Source organism: Rhinopithecus roxellana, chromosome 5 (genome assembly GCF_007565055.1).
Source record: "Rhinopithecus roxellana isolate Shanxi Qingling chromosome 5, ASM756505v1, whole genome shotgun sequence".
Classification (NCBI taxonomy): Eukaryota; Metazoa; Chordata; class Mammalia; order Primates; family Cercopithecidae; genus Rhinopithecus; species Rhinopithecus roxellana.
In genome coordinates, this window is record NC_044553.1 from 657,823 (window position 1) to 671,163 (window position 13,341).

Genomic DNA, 13,341 nt, shown 5'->3' on the forward strand with positions numbered 1-13,341 from the left:
TAAGTGATATAGAAAAACTGAGGGTTAATTCATGTGAGTATTCAGGAGTTCATGACTTTTCTTGTATTATTTTTATTTCTCTCCTCATCTTCTACCACATTAGACTTTTATTTTTAATAGTTTTAATGAGGTAATACTGACATAATCTTCACATAATATGTTCACCATTTGACAGACATTGATCTAATCACCATTCACAGAGAAAACAAATCAATTCACCTCTCAAATTTCTCTTTGTCTCCCGCAGTTTCTTCTTCCTATACCTTCACTTCTCTTACCATGGAGAAGTCAGTTAGGGATCTTTGTTATGTAGCTTCCTATGAGTATTCACTTTGTACAGTTTATAAAACGGAATCATATGTATGTGTTTGGCTCATTGTACTCATCGTATGTACTTGTGAATTGAACCATGCTGTTGATCGGATCCAACATTAACTGACTGCAGTAGTGGGTGCTATTCCAATAAACGACTTTTCCATAATTTGTTTACTGATAAAGGTGCTGATTGGTATTTGGATTGGTTTCAGTTTCTGTGTATTTGAAATAAAGCTGCTGCTCAGCTTAGAGGAGTACACAGCTGAGAAACGTGTTCTAGATCTTACAGCAACATGAACAGCAGCTAAACTGGTCAAGTTGCAAATGAATCAATATTCTGTAATACCTCAGGTAATTAACGTTATGGCACCCCGTGCATATGTCAGTGTGTGAGAGAGAAAGAAAGAAAGAGGGAGGAAAGGAGACTGAAAATAAAGTGATTCTATGTAAGTATTAATTTGTGAGGTCCTCAAATGCATGGACTGATTCCTAATGAACAGAGTCCCCATAGGTTGATGAGGGTAACTTGATGCACCCACATATGGCTATAGATTCATAATATAAATGTTATTCTCTAAACACATAAACACTCATACACATTAGAATAGATGTCGTGTCTAGTGGTGGAATGAGAAGGTGACACTAAAACCTGTCTTCAGGCCTTTCCTTGCCTGCTATACCTGCTCTGAGGCTGACCCTTGAGCCTGCCTGACCACTGAGCCCCACAGTGGTCCTGAGACCTCATGAAGTGCCATGTGCCCCCTGAGTTTCCCTGCTGGTTCCTGGGTGCTGGCTTCTGTCCTCAGCACCCTCTGATGTCCTGTAAACCCCCACAGGAAGGTTTGCGTGTGCGCTCACACTGATGTCTCCTCACTGTGTCTTTTGCTTAAAAATACTTGTTTGTGGCTGGGCCCAGTGGCTCACACCTGAAATCCCAGCACTTTTGGAGGCCAAGGTAGGTGGATCACAAGGTCAGGAGTTCAAGACCAGCTTGGCCGACACAGTGAAAACCCAACTCTACCAAAAATACAAAAATTAGCCAAGTGTGGTGATGGGTGCCTGCAGTCCCAGCTACTTGGAGGCTGAGGCTGGATAATCGCTTGAACCCATGATGTGGAGGTTGTATTGAGCCAAGATTGTCCCACTGCACTCCAGCCTGGGTGACACAGCAAGACTCTCTCTGAAAAACAAACAAACAAACGAACATGGTTGTGTGCTTGTTGCTCCCGTAGCTCAGTCATAGGGAAGACCCGTTTTTGGACATAGATCTGGAGGTGGTGACTGGACTCTCGAGGAGTGGGTTGGAATTTGTGCTCCCTTCATGACCTGTGCACCTGACCCACTCCAGTCCCTTCCCTGGGGGCTTTTGGATCCAGCTCCAGGAGGAAGTCCTGGTTCTGTTGGGGAATCCAGCGTTTAAACTGAGATGTTATTGTTGCTGATTCACTAAACAAAATGTGGCACTCATTTTTATTGTGTTGAGATACACATAACACAAAATTTACCATTTTAGCCCTTGGTAGGTGTATAGTCAGTGATACGTTACATATTCGCAATGCTGTGCAAGTATCACCGCTATTTGGTTTTGGAACGTTTTCCTCACCAAAAAGGAAACCTCACCTCCATTAAGTGGTCACTCTCTGTTTCCCCTCCACTCACCTCCTGAGATCCGTCTCTCCGTACTTCATATCAATGAGATAATTTGGGATGTGGACTTCTGTGTCTACCTCAGTTCACTCAGTCAATGTTTTCAAGGCTCATCCAAACTGCAGCCTATGTCAGTGCTTCACTCCTCTTTAAAGCTGGGTTACAGGCACACAGACACACTGCAGCATCTTCATCCCTGTGGGTTACAGACACACAGACACACTGCAGCACCTTCATCCCTGTGGGTTACAGACACATGGACACACCGCAGCGTGTTCATCCCTGTGGGTTACAGACACACAGACACACAGACACACCGCAGCGTCTTCATCCCTGTGGGTTACAGCCACAGAGACACACTGCAGCACCTTCATCCCTGTGGGTTACAGACACATGGACACACCGCAGCGTGTTCATCCCTGTGGGTTACAGACACATGGACACACCGCAGCATCTCCATCCCTGTGGGTTACAGACACACAGACACACCACAGCGTCATCATCCCTGTGGCAGTCGATGGGCACTTGAGCTGTATTCTCCATTTGACTACTGTGAGTGGTGACACTAGGTACATTTGTGTATGAGGTTTTCCGTGAAGACCATTTTCCAAAGTGGCTGTCCCATTTCAATACCAACCAGCAACCATGACCATTCCAAATTCAGTGTGTCTTTGCCTACAAGTGATTATGTTTTTCTATTCATTTTTGAATACTGGTTATCTTAGTGTGTGTAACATGGTAATCTGTAGTGAACTTAAATCATCAGTATAAACTAGATAACCCTATTAAAAATGGGGAAAGGACACGCACAGAAACTTCTCAAACACCGACATACAAGTGAATAAGTAACATATAAAAATGCACAGCATCATCAATCGTCAGATAGGTGCAAAATCAAAACCGAAGGAGATACTATCTGACACATGTCAGAATTACTATCACTAAAAGATCAGAAGTTAACAGATGCAGGCAAGGCTATAGAGAAAAGGGAACACTTACATACTTTTGGTGAAAATGTAACTTGCTCCAAGCACTGTGGCAATCAGTCTGGAGATTTCACGAATAAATTAAAGCAGAGCTACCATTCCCCTCAGCAATCTCATTACTGGGTATATGCCCAAGAAAAAACAAATCATTGTAACAAAAAGACACATCCACTCATGTGTGTTTCACTGCACAGTTCACAGTACCACAGACATGGGATCAACCTAAATGCCCATCGGTTATAGACTGGATAAAAACACGGCACTTATACACAGTGCAATACTGTGCAGCTGTAAAAAAGAATGAAATCCTGTTTTTGCAGCAAATTGGGTGGAGCTGAAGACCAAAAGTCTAAGCAAACTGACATAGCAATAGATGATAAGAGTCAATGGGAGGGGAAATGGACATTTTGGGTGTTACTCTGTGTAAAATTGAGAAAACAAATCCCCTGGGTACATGAACTCTTGAAACAGACAAGCCTGGAGACCCTCATGTCCTGACTTTTATGTCATTAGGTTGTGCTTTTTCTCATTTATAGTCAGTTATCATTGCTTTCCTTCACTCTTGTCTAAAATAGTCACACATTATAATCTAGAGACATTAAAATAAAAATAACATATTTGAACATTAGAGCAAGTGGTAACTTGTAGGTCAAAGTTAGCATGGGTTCAGTGTGATAGACAGGAGACATGGCTGAATAGTAGCAGCGTGCTCACAGTAATTCTATGTAAATTAGGAAGACATGTTTATATCTTTTAGATCAGATTCCCATTGAAATCCTTGATCTAATATCATCTCTGATGAATCACACGTCAGTAACGAAACTGGAGGTTATGCACTCAATTGAGTAGTACAAACTTTCATTCAGAATTTGTTCCTCTATGTGATATAAAGTCAGCAAGGATGGCGGAAGTTATTGCAGTCAACAGAGCTTGTCAATAAACCAAACACAAGGATTAAACTCAAGTTCTAGAGGAGTGCCTGTCTTCAGGATGCTCTTCACACAAAGAAATTTCTCACATCTTCTGGAACATGTAAAAATGCACAACAAAATAACAAATTTTAGACGCACTCCTACATTTTAGAGACCTGACTAATATAACTTAGAAAGCAAAACCTAAAGGAAAATGAAATGGCCTAATAACTAAAAGTAAACATATTATAGTGGATCATCACCCCAAACAGTCTTATACTTGTTTAATGTTGTCTGAACATGGAAGGCATTGGCATTACTTATACAACACAGCATCTGTCCCATCCACAACCTTCTGAAAATGTTGAAGAAAATCGTCACCCTTAAACTAAAACTGTCAAAACCTTAAGAAAATCTTGAATTTCATTGGCCAAAGTTTCTCTCCCTCACAGTAAAGCATTATAGTCAACTCCCTCAGGGAGATATCAGTTATTAGCCTATGATTTGACATCAGTTAGTAGCGTATGATTTGGTAGCTAGAAGACCCATACATTTAGAGATTTACCTCCAGTGCTCACCTCTGTCCTACTTCACGCATGCCTGACAAAGTATGGAAAGTGGTGACTATATTTTACCCACTCAATTCATCAGTAGATTAAAACTACCAATTTTCTGCATCTTTTCAAAAGCCCCTAATGACATTAAACCAGGAAATTGTATCTACTGAAAGAAACATCCAGGCAGAATATTGCTCTTGATCCACTTTGGAAGGAGTCTTACCGGGTACTTTTAACCACAACACAGCAGTGAAATAGAAGAATGTCAATACTTGAGTTCATATTTATGAACGTTAAACTAAAAATAAAACCCTAAGCCCTGCAACTGACTAAATGTTCCATCTGCTGGCCTAGGTGACCACTCAAAAAATCTAAAATCTGAATTCCCAGACACAACAAAACAAGAGATCAGACATCCCTCCTATACTCACTCCCCTTTGTGGTTTGGACACAACAATGACTAACACTAATGTAAAAATGTAGGTCATACGACTGACAGACCAGACTTTCTGTGGCAATAAGACGTCAAATTGTAAACAAGACCTAAGGCCTTGCCAGGCAAGGGTTTTGCCACTCACTCCTACACTTAAAAGATAAACTATGTTCTAACTGCCAATAGGTGATTCTTTTTCTCTAGTGGCTCAGTAGTCACGGACACTGAGACAAGCACTGTGAGGACAATTGCAGCCCATTCCCTGATGAACTGACCCCTGTTCCACAAGCCGTAACCCCAGCTTTGGCTGAACCCTAGACTCATATCAGGACCTTTCTCCTGATCAGAGACCACTGACCATGGACCTGGCTCTGGCAGTTTACAGAAGGCTGCTCACTGAGTACCTTTGTGTCTGTGCTTCTACTTTTGGCACATAGGTCCTAACTGTAATGAATTTAAATGCTAAGTCTTCACTGGTAAGTAAATAGGGGTCATAAGTTACATGCATGTGTGTCCAGTATGCATGTGTCAGGACCACCTCCATGGACATCCATAGCCCCTCCTGTAACCTGTCGATTGTGTCTGTTTAGCCAAACCCTTCAGCATAAAGCTTCTGCCCAGCCCCTTCTTCCTGGGAGTGCCTTTCTCTCATCTTTACCAAAAGCTATGCTTTCCAGCATACGGGATGGCTGTAACCCTTGATAAAAAATAAACTCTCACTTTCCTAAATTGTAGATAGTGTTTTGTTTTTAATTTAACACAACTGAAGATTAAGTTCAGAAGTTCATCTAATTATCAGGCTACTTTAGTGAAGAACGACAAACCGAGCATTTTCACATATACTGTAAGGGCCTGTGATATTTTGAAGCAGGAAGCTGACCTGAGACCTTCAGAACAAACTGATGACTGTGGATAATGAAAAGGCCCCACACAGGGCATTGATTCAGCACACCTGCGTGTCTCATTCATTCTTCTCTTTCTTTTTATTATGTCCTCATAGTAATAAATTTTTTATTGTTTAGACCTGTTTGCTTTTCCCTGCATCGTGGACCCTTATCTCTCTTTTTAACTCATTTTCTAAAGCTGCTGGGGAGAATAAAGTGTCAGGTCTTATTTTTGGTGCCAGGTTGCTGATGAGTTAAGCTTTATCTTCCTCCTCCTTATCCCCTGCATGTGGTAAATCTAGTAAGAAATCACGGAAGCCCCTCATCTGACGTCAGTGTGAGGTGTTAAGTCACACAAGCTCCCTCTCATGAGTAGAAAGCCCTGCCCCGACCCCAGCACCAAATCGTTGTGAAGCCCTGAGCCAGCCTCCTTTCCTGCTCTACTGAGGAAATTCCAGTTTGTAGTTTCTTCAGAGACCTGTGCTGCTCTCAGCAGCCACCTCAAAAATAGAGTTAATAAATATTTTCATAATCACCTGGGGTGTGAGTATGGAACCATCAGACTCGACATCCACACTAAACGTTGGTGGGGTCTCTCCTCCTTTGTCCAGGGTCACCTACAATTGGAACTGTGGGCTTGGAGTCCTGACAGTGACCACACGGGGCCTTTCTTCTCTTCCACCGGATGCGAACTCCCTCTGCCCCATGCTGGCGTGCACGTTATCCTGCTCGCTGCTCGCTGGCCCTTTGAGTTCTGTTGAGCTGGGCTGCACTGCTGAATTAAACACAGCATATTTTACAGATTTAGCTGATTAACTTTAGAAGCATTGAAAGGTTAGTGACGTTGAGAAACACGCGTCAGTGACTGTAGGTGACTCTGTCTTTGGTGCACGTGAGAAAGTTTTTCTCTTGTTAAGACAAATGTTTCTTCTTCAGAGACTTCACAGGAAGAACAGGATAAGGAATCCAGACAAGTGCCCCAGGGGAAACTTGTTTTATGGCGAGGAAGCCACAGGGCTGACAGGAAACCAGACCTTCACCCCCATCTGCACCTGCCCTGAGGCTGGCTCTGGTGATCAGTGGGTTCTGAGCGCCCCCAGGTGGTCGTGTTTCCCCTTCAGGGAGGCTTGTTTCTGGGCACGCACAGACTTTTTTTCTAATTGTTTTCACAAAAATGGAGACAGTGTAAACCGTGAATCCGCGCATCTCAGAGAACACAAAACAGCAGGATAAGATCCCCTTCATCCCAACACACACATTTAGGTAAATCTTATTAAAACTGCTGAAAACCAAAGACAAATAGAAATACATGCAGGCAAGTGGAGGTGAGTAAAGGGTGCATTCCCTCCAAAAGAACAGCAAAGATGATGACAGCTTTCTTCTGGTTAAAATCTTATAAGCAAGAGGAAAATTGAAGGTGTCAGTAAAGTGTTGGAAGAAAAGCCAACCCATTATTTTATACCCCATGGATGTTCTCTAAAAAGTGAAAAAAACAAGTTCTATTTCTTATTGACAGCATGAGGGGCTCAGTGAATCCATGCCCTCAGGAGACCAGTGAAAATTATTTTGAACAATCACAGGGTTTGGAAAGACTCTGAGAGCATACAGCAAGTGAAGAAACATTTATTCCGGAAAACCTAGAAAACTCAGTAAGGCTGGTCATCATATTTGATATAAGGTGCTCTTCCTTCCTTCCACATCCCAGCTCAGCATGATGGAAACTCCACTGCAGAAGATACAGCCAAGAAGACAGGACACCTTCTACCAGCTCCCACCAGAGGAAACCTTTCCCAGGGGCCAGGACATTGGCCCTCTGACCCTGCCCACAGCACATGATGCTGAGGCTCAGTTCTGGACAAGAGCTACTGAGAGCCAGAGACTCACTTCTTCCATGGAGCCCCACTCGTGGATGGAGGCTCTGCCCTGGGTCCAGAGCCGCTGGGAACATTGGGTCCCTGGTTTCTAGCTCTGTCCTACGGCAGAGGTTCCCCCCACCAGAACCAGAGTACTGGGAACATGGGAAGCTTCTGCCCAACCCTCCACCTAGCGCTCATCTCCTACGCTGAGGAAGAAAAAAGCTCTACTTAGTCTCCACCTGCAGAATCTTGGTTATGTGCTCTGTCCCAGGCAGAGAGGGAGTGCTGGAATTCAGTCATAACATATGATCCTTAATTTGGTCCCAAACTGTCCTAACTTCAGTAACAACAGAATGTGGAAAAGTTCAAAGCCTGCCAGTGCTCTCAAAAACAGTGGAGGGTGTAGGTGGAAGGCCCTTGGAATGAGATAGGTGGATGCATGGGAGATGCAGACTAAACTGCAGGGCTGCTGGCTTGCAGGAGAGAAGCAAGGAGGGGGAGAGCTGGAGGACACTCTCTTGTGGTTGGAACAAATGCTGGATACTGTTCCAAGGAGCCCGTGTTTGTTTGCTTCAGTCTGTGAAGCAATTCAAACCTCAGTGCATGCTTGAAAATAGATTTTTTCATCTGCAAGTGGCGGAGCTCGACATCTGGGCCTGGTCAGGAAAGAGGCAGAGAAAGCTCAGCCAAACCACTGACACTTGAGAATGACCGTGGTGCTGACAGCTGTGTCCCTTTGATCTTTGAGACTGACTTCTCTCACTTAGCATCATGTCTGGAGTTCACCGGTAATGGTTTATGTATCGGGCACTTGTTATTTTTTTATTGCTGACGGTGTTCAATTTATAGATGCTTCCTAGTTACTTCACCTATTCAATTTTTGAGACATTTATGTTATTTTTAGTTTCTAACACACACATCCACACACACAATATCCTGAATATTTGAATAGAAGTTATGTGTGAATATAAGATTGTATTTCTCTGAAGCAAATATTCAGGAGTGGGATCTTAGGGTCAGGTGTTAAGGGCATGCTTGATTTTGGAGAAAACTAAAACTTATTTTCCTGAGCATCTGTTTCATTTTGCATTCCCGTTAGCAGTGATTTAAACTCTAGCAACCTGGCATGCTCACCAGCATTGGTGTTATGCGTATTTCTTCTTCATTTCAGTCATTTTTAAAAGTGTGTACTGGTGTCTCATTGTGGACTTGATTTCAATTTCTCTAATGGAAATTCCTGTTGAGAGCCTGGTTATTTGCTTCTGTGTCGTCTGCACATCGTCTTTGATGAAATGTCTGTACAAACCCTTGTCTAATTTATCCATCGGTTGTTTCCTTTTTATTCACAGTTGAGTTCTGAGGGTTCTTATTATAATTGCATTGGTGGTTATATGACTTGCGAACAGTTTCTCATCTGTAACCTGGCATTCATTTTCTTATAGTCACTTCAGTAGAAAAAGTTTTTAAATTTAATGAGGTCAACTAAGATCAATTTCATTTATTGATCACATTTTGCATTTCAATTTTAAGATCATTGGTCAACTCTTAATTATTGTATATTGTGCCCATTATATAATGTCTCATCATGCTCCCACCTTCTGCCCTCCCATCATTCTAAGTCTCCAATGTCCATAATTTCTGTCTACATATCCTTGTGTACACATTGTTTACCTCGCACTTGTAAATAATAACGTGTGACATGTGACATTCTGTTTGTGAGGTAATTCACTAATTATATTGTACCTCAATTCTATGCATCTTGCTGCAAAACACAGTTTCATTCCTTATTGTGGCTGGCTAGTATTGAATTGTGCATACATGCTATATTCTTTTATAAAATCATCCGTTGGCGGACACTCAGTTTGACACATGTGCTACTGAGAATAGTTTTATGGTAAGCATAGAAGTGTGGGTATCTTTTTGAAATAATGGTTTATTTTCCTTTGGGTAGTTACCCAGTAGTGGGATTGCTGGACCAAATGGCAGGTCTATTTCTAGTTTTCTGGGAAATCTCCATACCATTCTCCATAGAGGCTGTGCTCGTCCACACCCTGATCAACAGTGTCTAACAGTTTCCTTTATTTCCCATCCTCACCAACATCTGATAGTTTTGAGTTTTTAATAATAGTCATTGCAGCTGGTGGAAGATGATATCTTATTGTGGTTTTAATTTGCATTTCCCTGATGGTCAGTGATGTTGAGCATTGTTTATATATTTATTATCCATTTCTATGTGTTCTTTTGAAAACGTCTACTCATGTCCTTTGCTCATTTTAGTGGGTTATTTGGTTCTTGTTGCTGTTGTTCTTGTAGAGTTGTTTGAGTTCCTTACAAATTCTTCATATTGGACGGAGCAAGATGGCTGAATAGGAACAGCTCCAGTCTCCAACTCCCAGCGCGAGCGACACAGAAGACCGGTAATTTCTGCATTTTCAACTGAGGTACTGGGGTCATCTCACTAGGGAGTGCCGGACAATCAGTGCTGGTCAGCTGCTGCAGCCTGACCAGCGAGAGCTGAAGCAGGGCGAGGCATCGCCTCACCTGGAAGTGCAAGGGGGAAGGGGATCCGTTTTCCTAGCCAGGGGAACTGAGACACAGAACACCTGGAAAAGCGGGTAACTCCCACCCCAATACGGCGCTTTAAGCAAAAAGGCACACCAGGAGAATATATCCCACACCTGGACAGGGAGGGTCCCACGCCCACGGAGCCTCCCTCACTGCTAACACAGCAGTCTGCGGCGATCTATCTGCAAGGCAGCAGCGAGGCTGGGGGAGGGGCAGCCCGCCATTGCTGAGGCTTAAGTAGGTAAAAAGCCACTGGGAAGCTCGAATTGGGTGGAGCTCACAGCAGCTCAAGGAAGCCTGCCTGTCTCTGTAGACTCCACCTCTGGGGACAGCGCACAGCTGAAGACCAACAGGGGAAGCAGCAGGGGCCGGTGCAGACGCGAACGACTCTGTCTGACAGCTTTGGGGAGAGCCGTGGATCTCCCAACGCGGAGGTTGCGATCTGAGAACGGACAGACTGCCTGCTCAGGTGGGTCCCTGACCCCTGAGTAGCCTAGCTGGGAGACATCCCCCACTAGGGGCAGTCTGACACCCCACACCTCACAGGGTGGAGTACACCCCTGAGAGGAAGCTTCCAAAGGAAGAATCAGACAGGTACACTCGCTGTTCATCAATATTCTATCTTCGGCAACCTCTGATGCTGACACCCAGGCAAACAGGGTCTGGAGTGGACCTCAAGCAATCTCCAACAGACCAACAGACAGTCCTTCTGACTGTCAGAAGGAAAACTATCAAACAGGAAGGACACCTATACCAAAACCCCATCAGTACGTCACCATCATCAAAGACCAGAGACAGATAAAACCACAAAGATGGGGAAGAAGCAGGGCAGAAAAGCTGGAAATTCAAAAAATAAGAGTGCGTCTCCCCCTGCAAAGGAGCGCAGCCCATCGCCAGCAACGGATCAAAGCTGGTCAGAGAATGACTTTGACGAGATGAAAGAAAAGGCTTCAGTCCATCAAACTTCTCAGAGCTAAAGGAGGAATTGCATACCCAGCGCAAAGAAACTAAAAATCTTGAAAAAAGAGTGGAAAAATTGACAGCTAGACTAATTAATGCAGAGAAGGTCATAAACGAAATGACAGAGATGAAAACCATGACACGAGAAATACGTGACAAATGCACAAGCTTCAGTAACCGACTCGATCAACTGGAAGAAAGAGTATCAGCGATTGAGGATCAAATGAATGAAATGAAGCGAGAAGAGAAACCAAAAGAAAAAAGAAGAAAAAGAAATGAGCAAAGCCTGCAAGAAGTATGGGATTACGTAAAAAGACCAAATCTACGTCTGATTGGGGTGCCTGAAAGTGAGGGGGAAAATGGAACCAAGTTGGAAAACACTCTTCAGGATATCATCCAGGAGAACTTCCCCAACCTAGTAGGGCAGGCCAACATTCAAATTCAGGAAATACAGAGAACGCCACAAAGATACTCCTCCAGAAGAGCAACTCCAAGACACATAATTGCCAGATTCACCAAAGTTGAAATGAAGGAAAAAATCTTAGGGGCAGCCAGAGAGAAAGGTCGGGTTACCCACAAAGGGAAGCCCATCAGACTAACAGCAGATCTCTCGGCAGAAACTCTACAAGCCAGAAGAGAGTGGGGGCCAATATTCAACGTTCTTAAAGAAAAGAATTTTAAACCCAGAATTTCATATCCAGCCAAACTAAGTTTCATCAGTGAAGGAGAAATAAAATTCTTTACAGATAAGCAAATGCTTAGAGATTTTGTCACCACCAGGCCTGCCTTACAAGAGACCCTGAAGGAAGCCCTAAACATGGAAAGGAACAACTGGTACCAGCCATTGCAAAAACATGCCAAAATGTAAAGACCATCGAGGCTAGGAAGAAACTGCATCAACTAACGAGCAAAATAACCAGTTAATATCATAATGGCAGGATCAAGTTCACACATAACAATATTAACCTTAAATGTTAATGGACTAAATGCTCCAATTAAAAGACACAGACTGGCAAACTGGATAAAGAGTCAAGACCCATCAGTCTGCTGTATTCAGGAGACCCATCTCACATGCAGAGACATACATAGGCTCAAAATAAAGGGATGGAGGAAGATCTACCAAGCAAATGGAGAACAAAAAAAAGCAGGGGTTGCAATACTAGTCTCTGATAAAACAGACTTTAAACCATCAAAGATCAAAAGAGACAAAGAGGGCCATTACATAATGGTAGAGGGATCAATTCAACAGGAAGAGCTAACTCTCCTAAATATATATGCACCCAATACAGGAGCACCCAGATTCATAAAGCAAGTCCTTAGAGACTTACAAAGAGACTTAGACTCCCATACAATAATAATGGGAGACTTCAACACTCCACTGTCAACATTAGACAGATCAACGAGACAGAAAGTTAACAAGGATATCCAGGAATTGAACTCATCTCTGCACCAAGCGGACCTAATAGACATCTATAGAACTCTCCACCCCAAATCAACAGAATATACATTCTTCTCAGCACCACATCGCACTTATTCAAAAATTGACCACATAATTGGAAGTAAAGCACTCCTCAGCAAATGTAAAAGAACAGAAATTATAACAAACTGTCTCTCAGACCACAGTGCAATCAAACTAGAACTCAGGACTAAGAAACTCAATCAAAACCGCTCAACTACATGGAAACTGAACAACCTGCTCCTGAATGACTACTGGGTACATAACGAAATGAAAGCGGAAATAAAGATGTTCTTTGAAACCAATGAGAACAAAGATACAACATACCAGAATCTCTGGGACACATTTAAAGCAGTGTGTAGGGGGAAATTTATAGCACTAAATGCCCACAAGAGAAAGCAGGAAAGATCTAAAATTGACACTCTAACATCACAATTAAAAGAACTAGAGAGGCAAGAGCAAACACATTCAAAAGCTAGCAGAAGGCAAGAAATAACTAAGATCAGAGCAGAACTGAAGGAGATAGAGACACAAAAAACCCTCCAAGAAATCAATGAATCCAGGAGTTGGTTTTTTGAAAAGATCAACAAAATTGACAGACCGCTAGCAAGGCTAATAAAGAAGAAAAGAGAGAGGAATCAAATAGACGCAATAAAAAATGATAAAGGGGATATCACCACTGACCCCACAGAAATACAAACAACCATCAGAGAATACTATAAACGCCTCTACGCAAATCAACTAGAAAATCTAGAAGAAATGGATAATTTC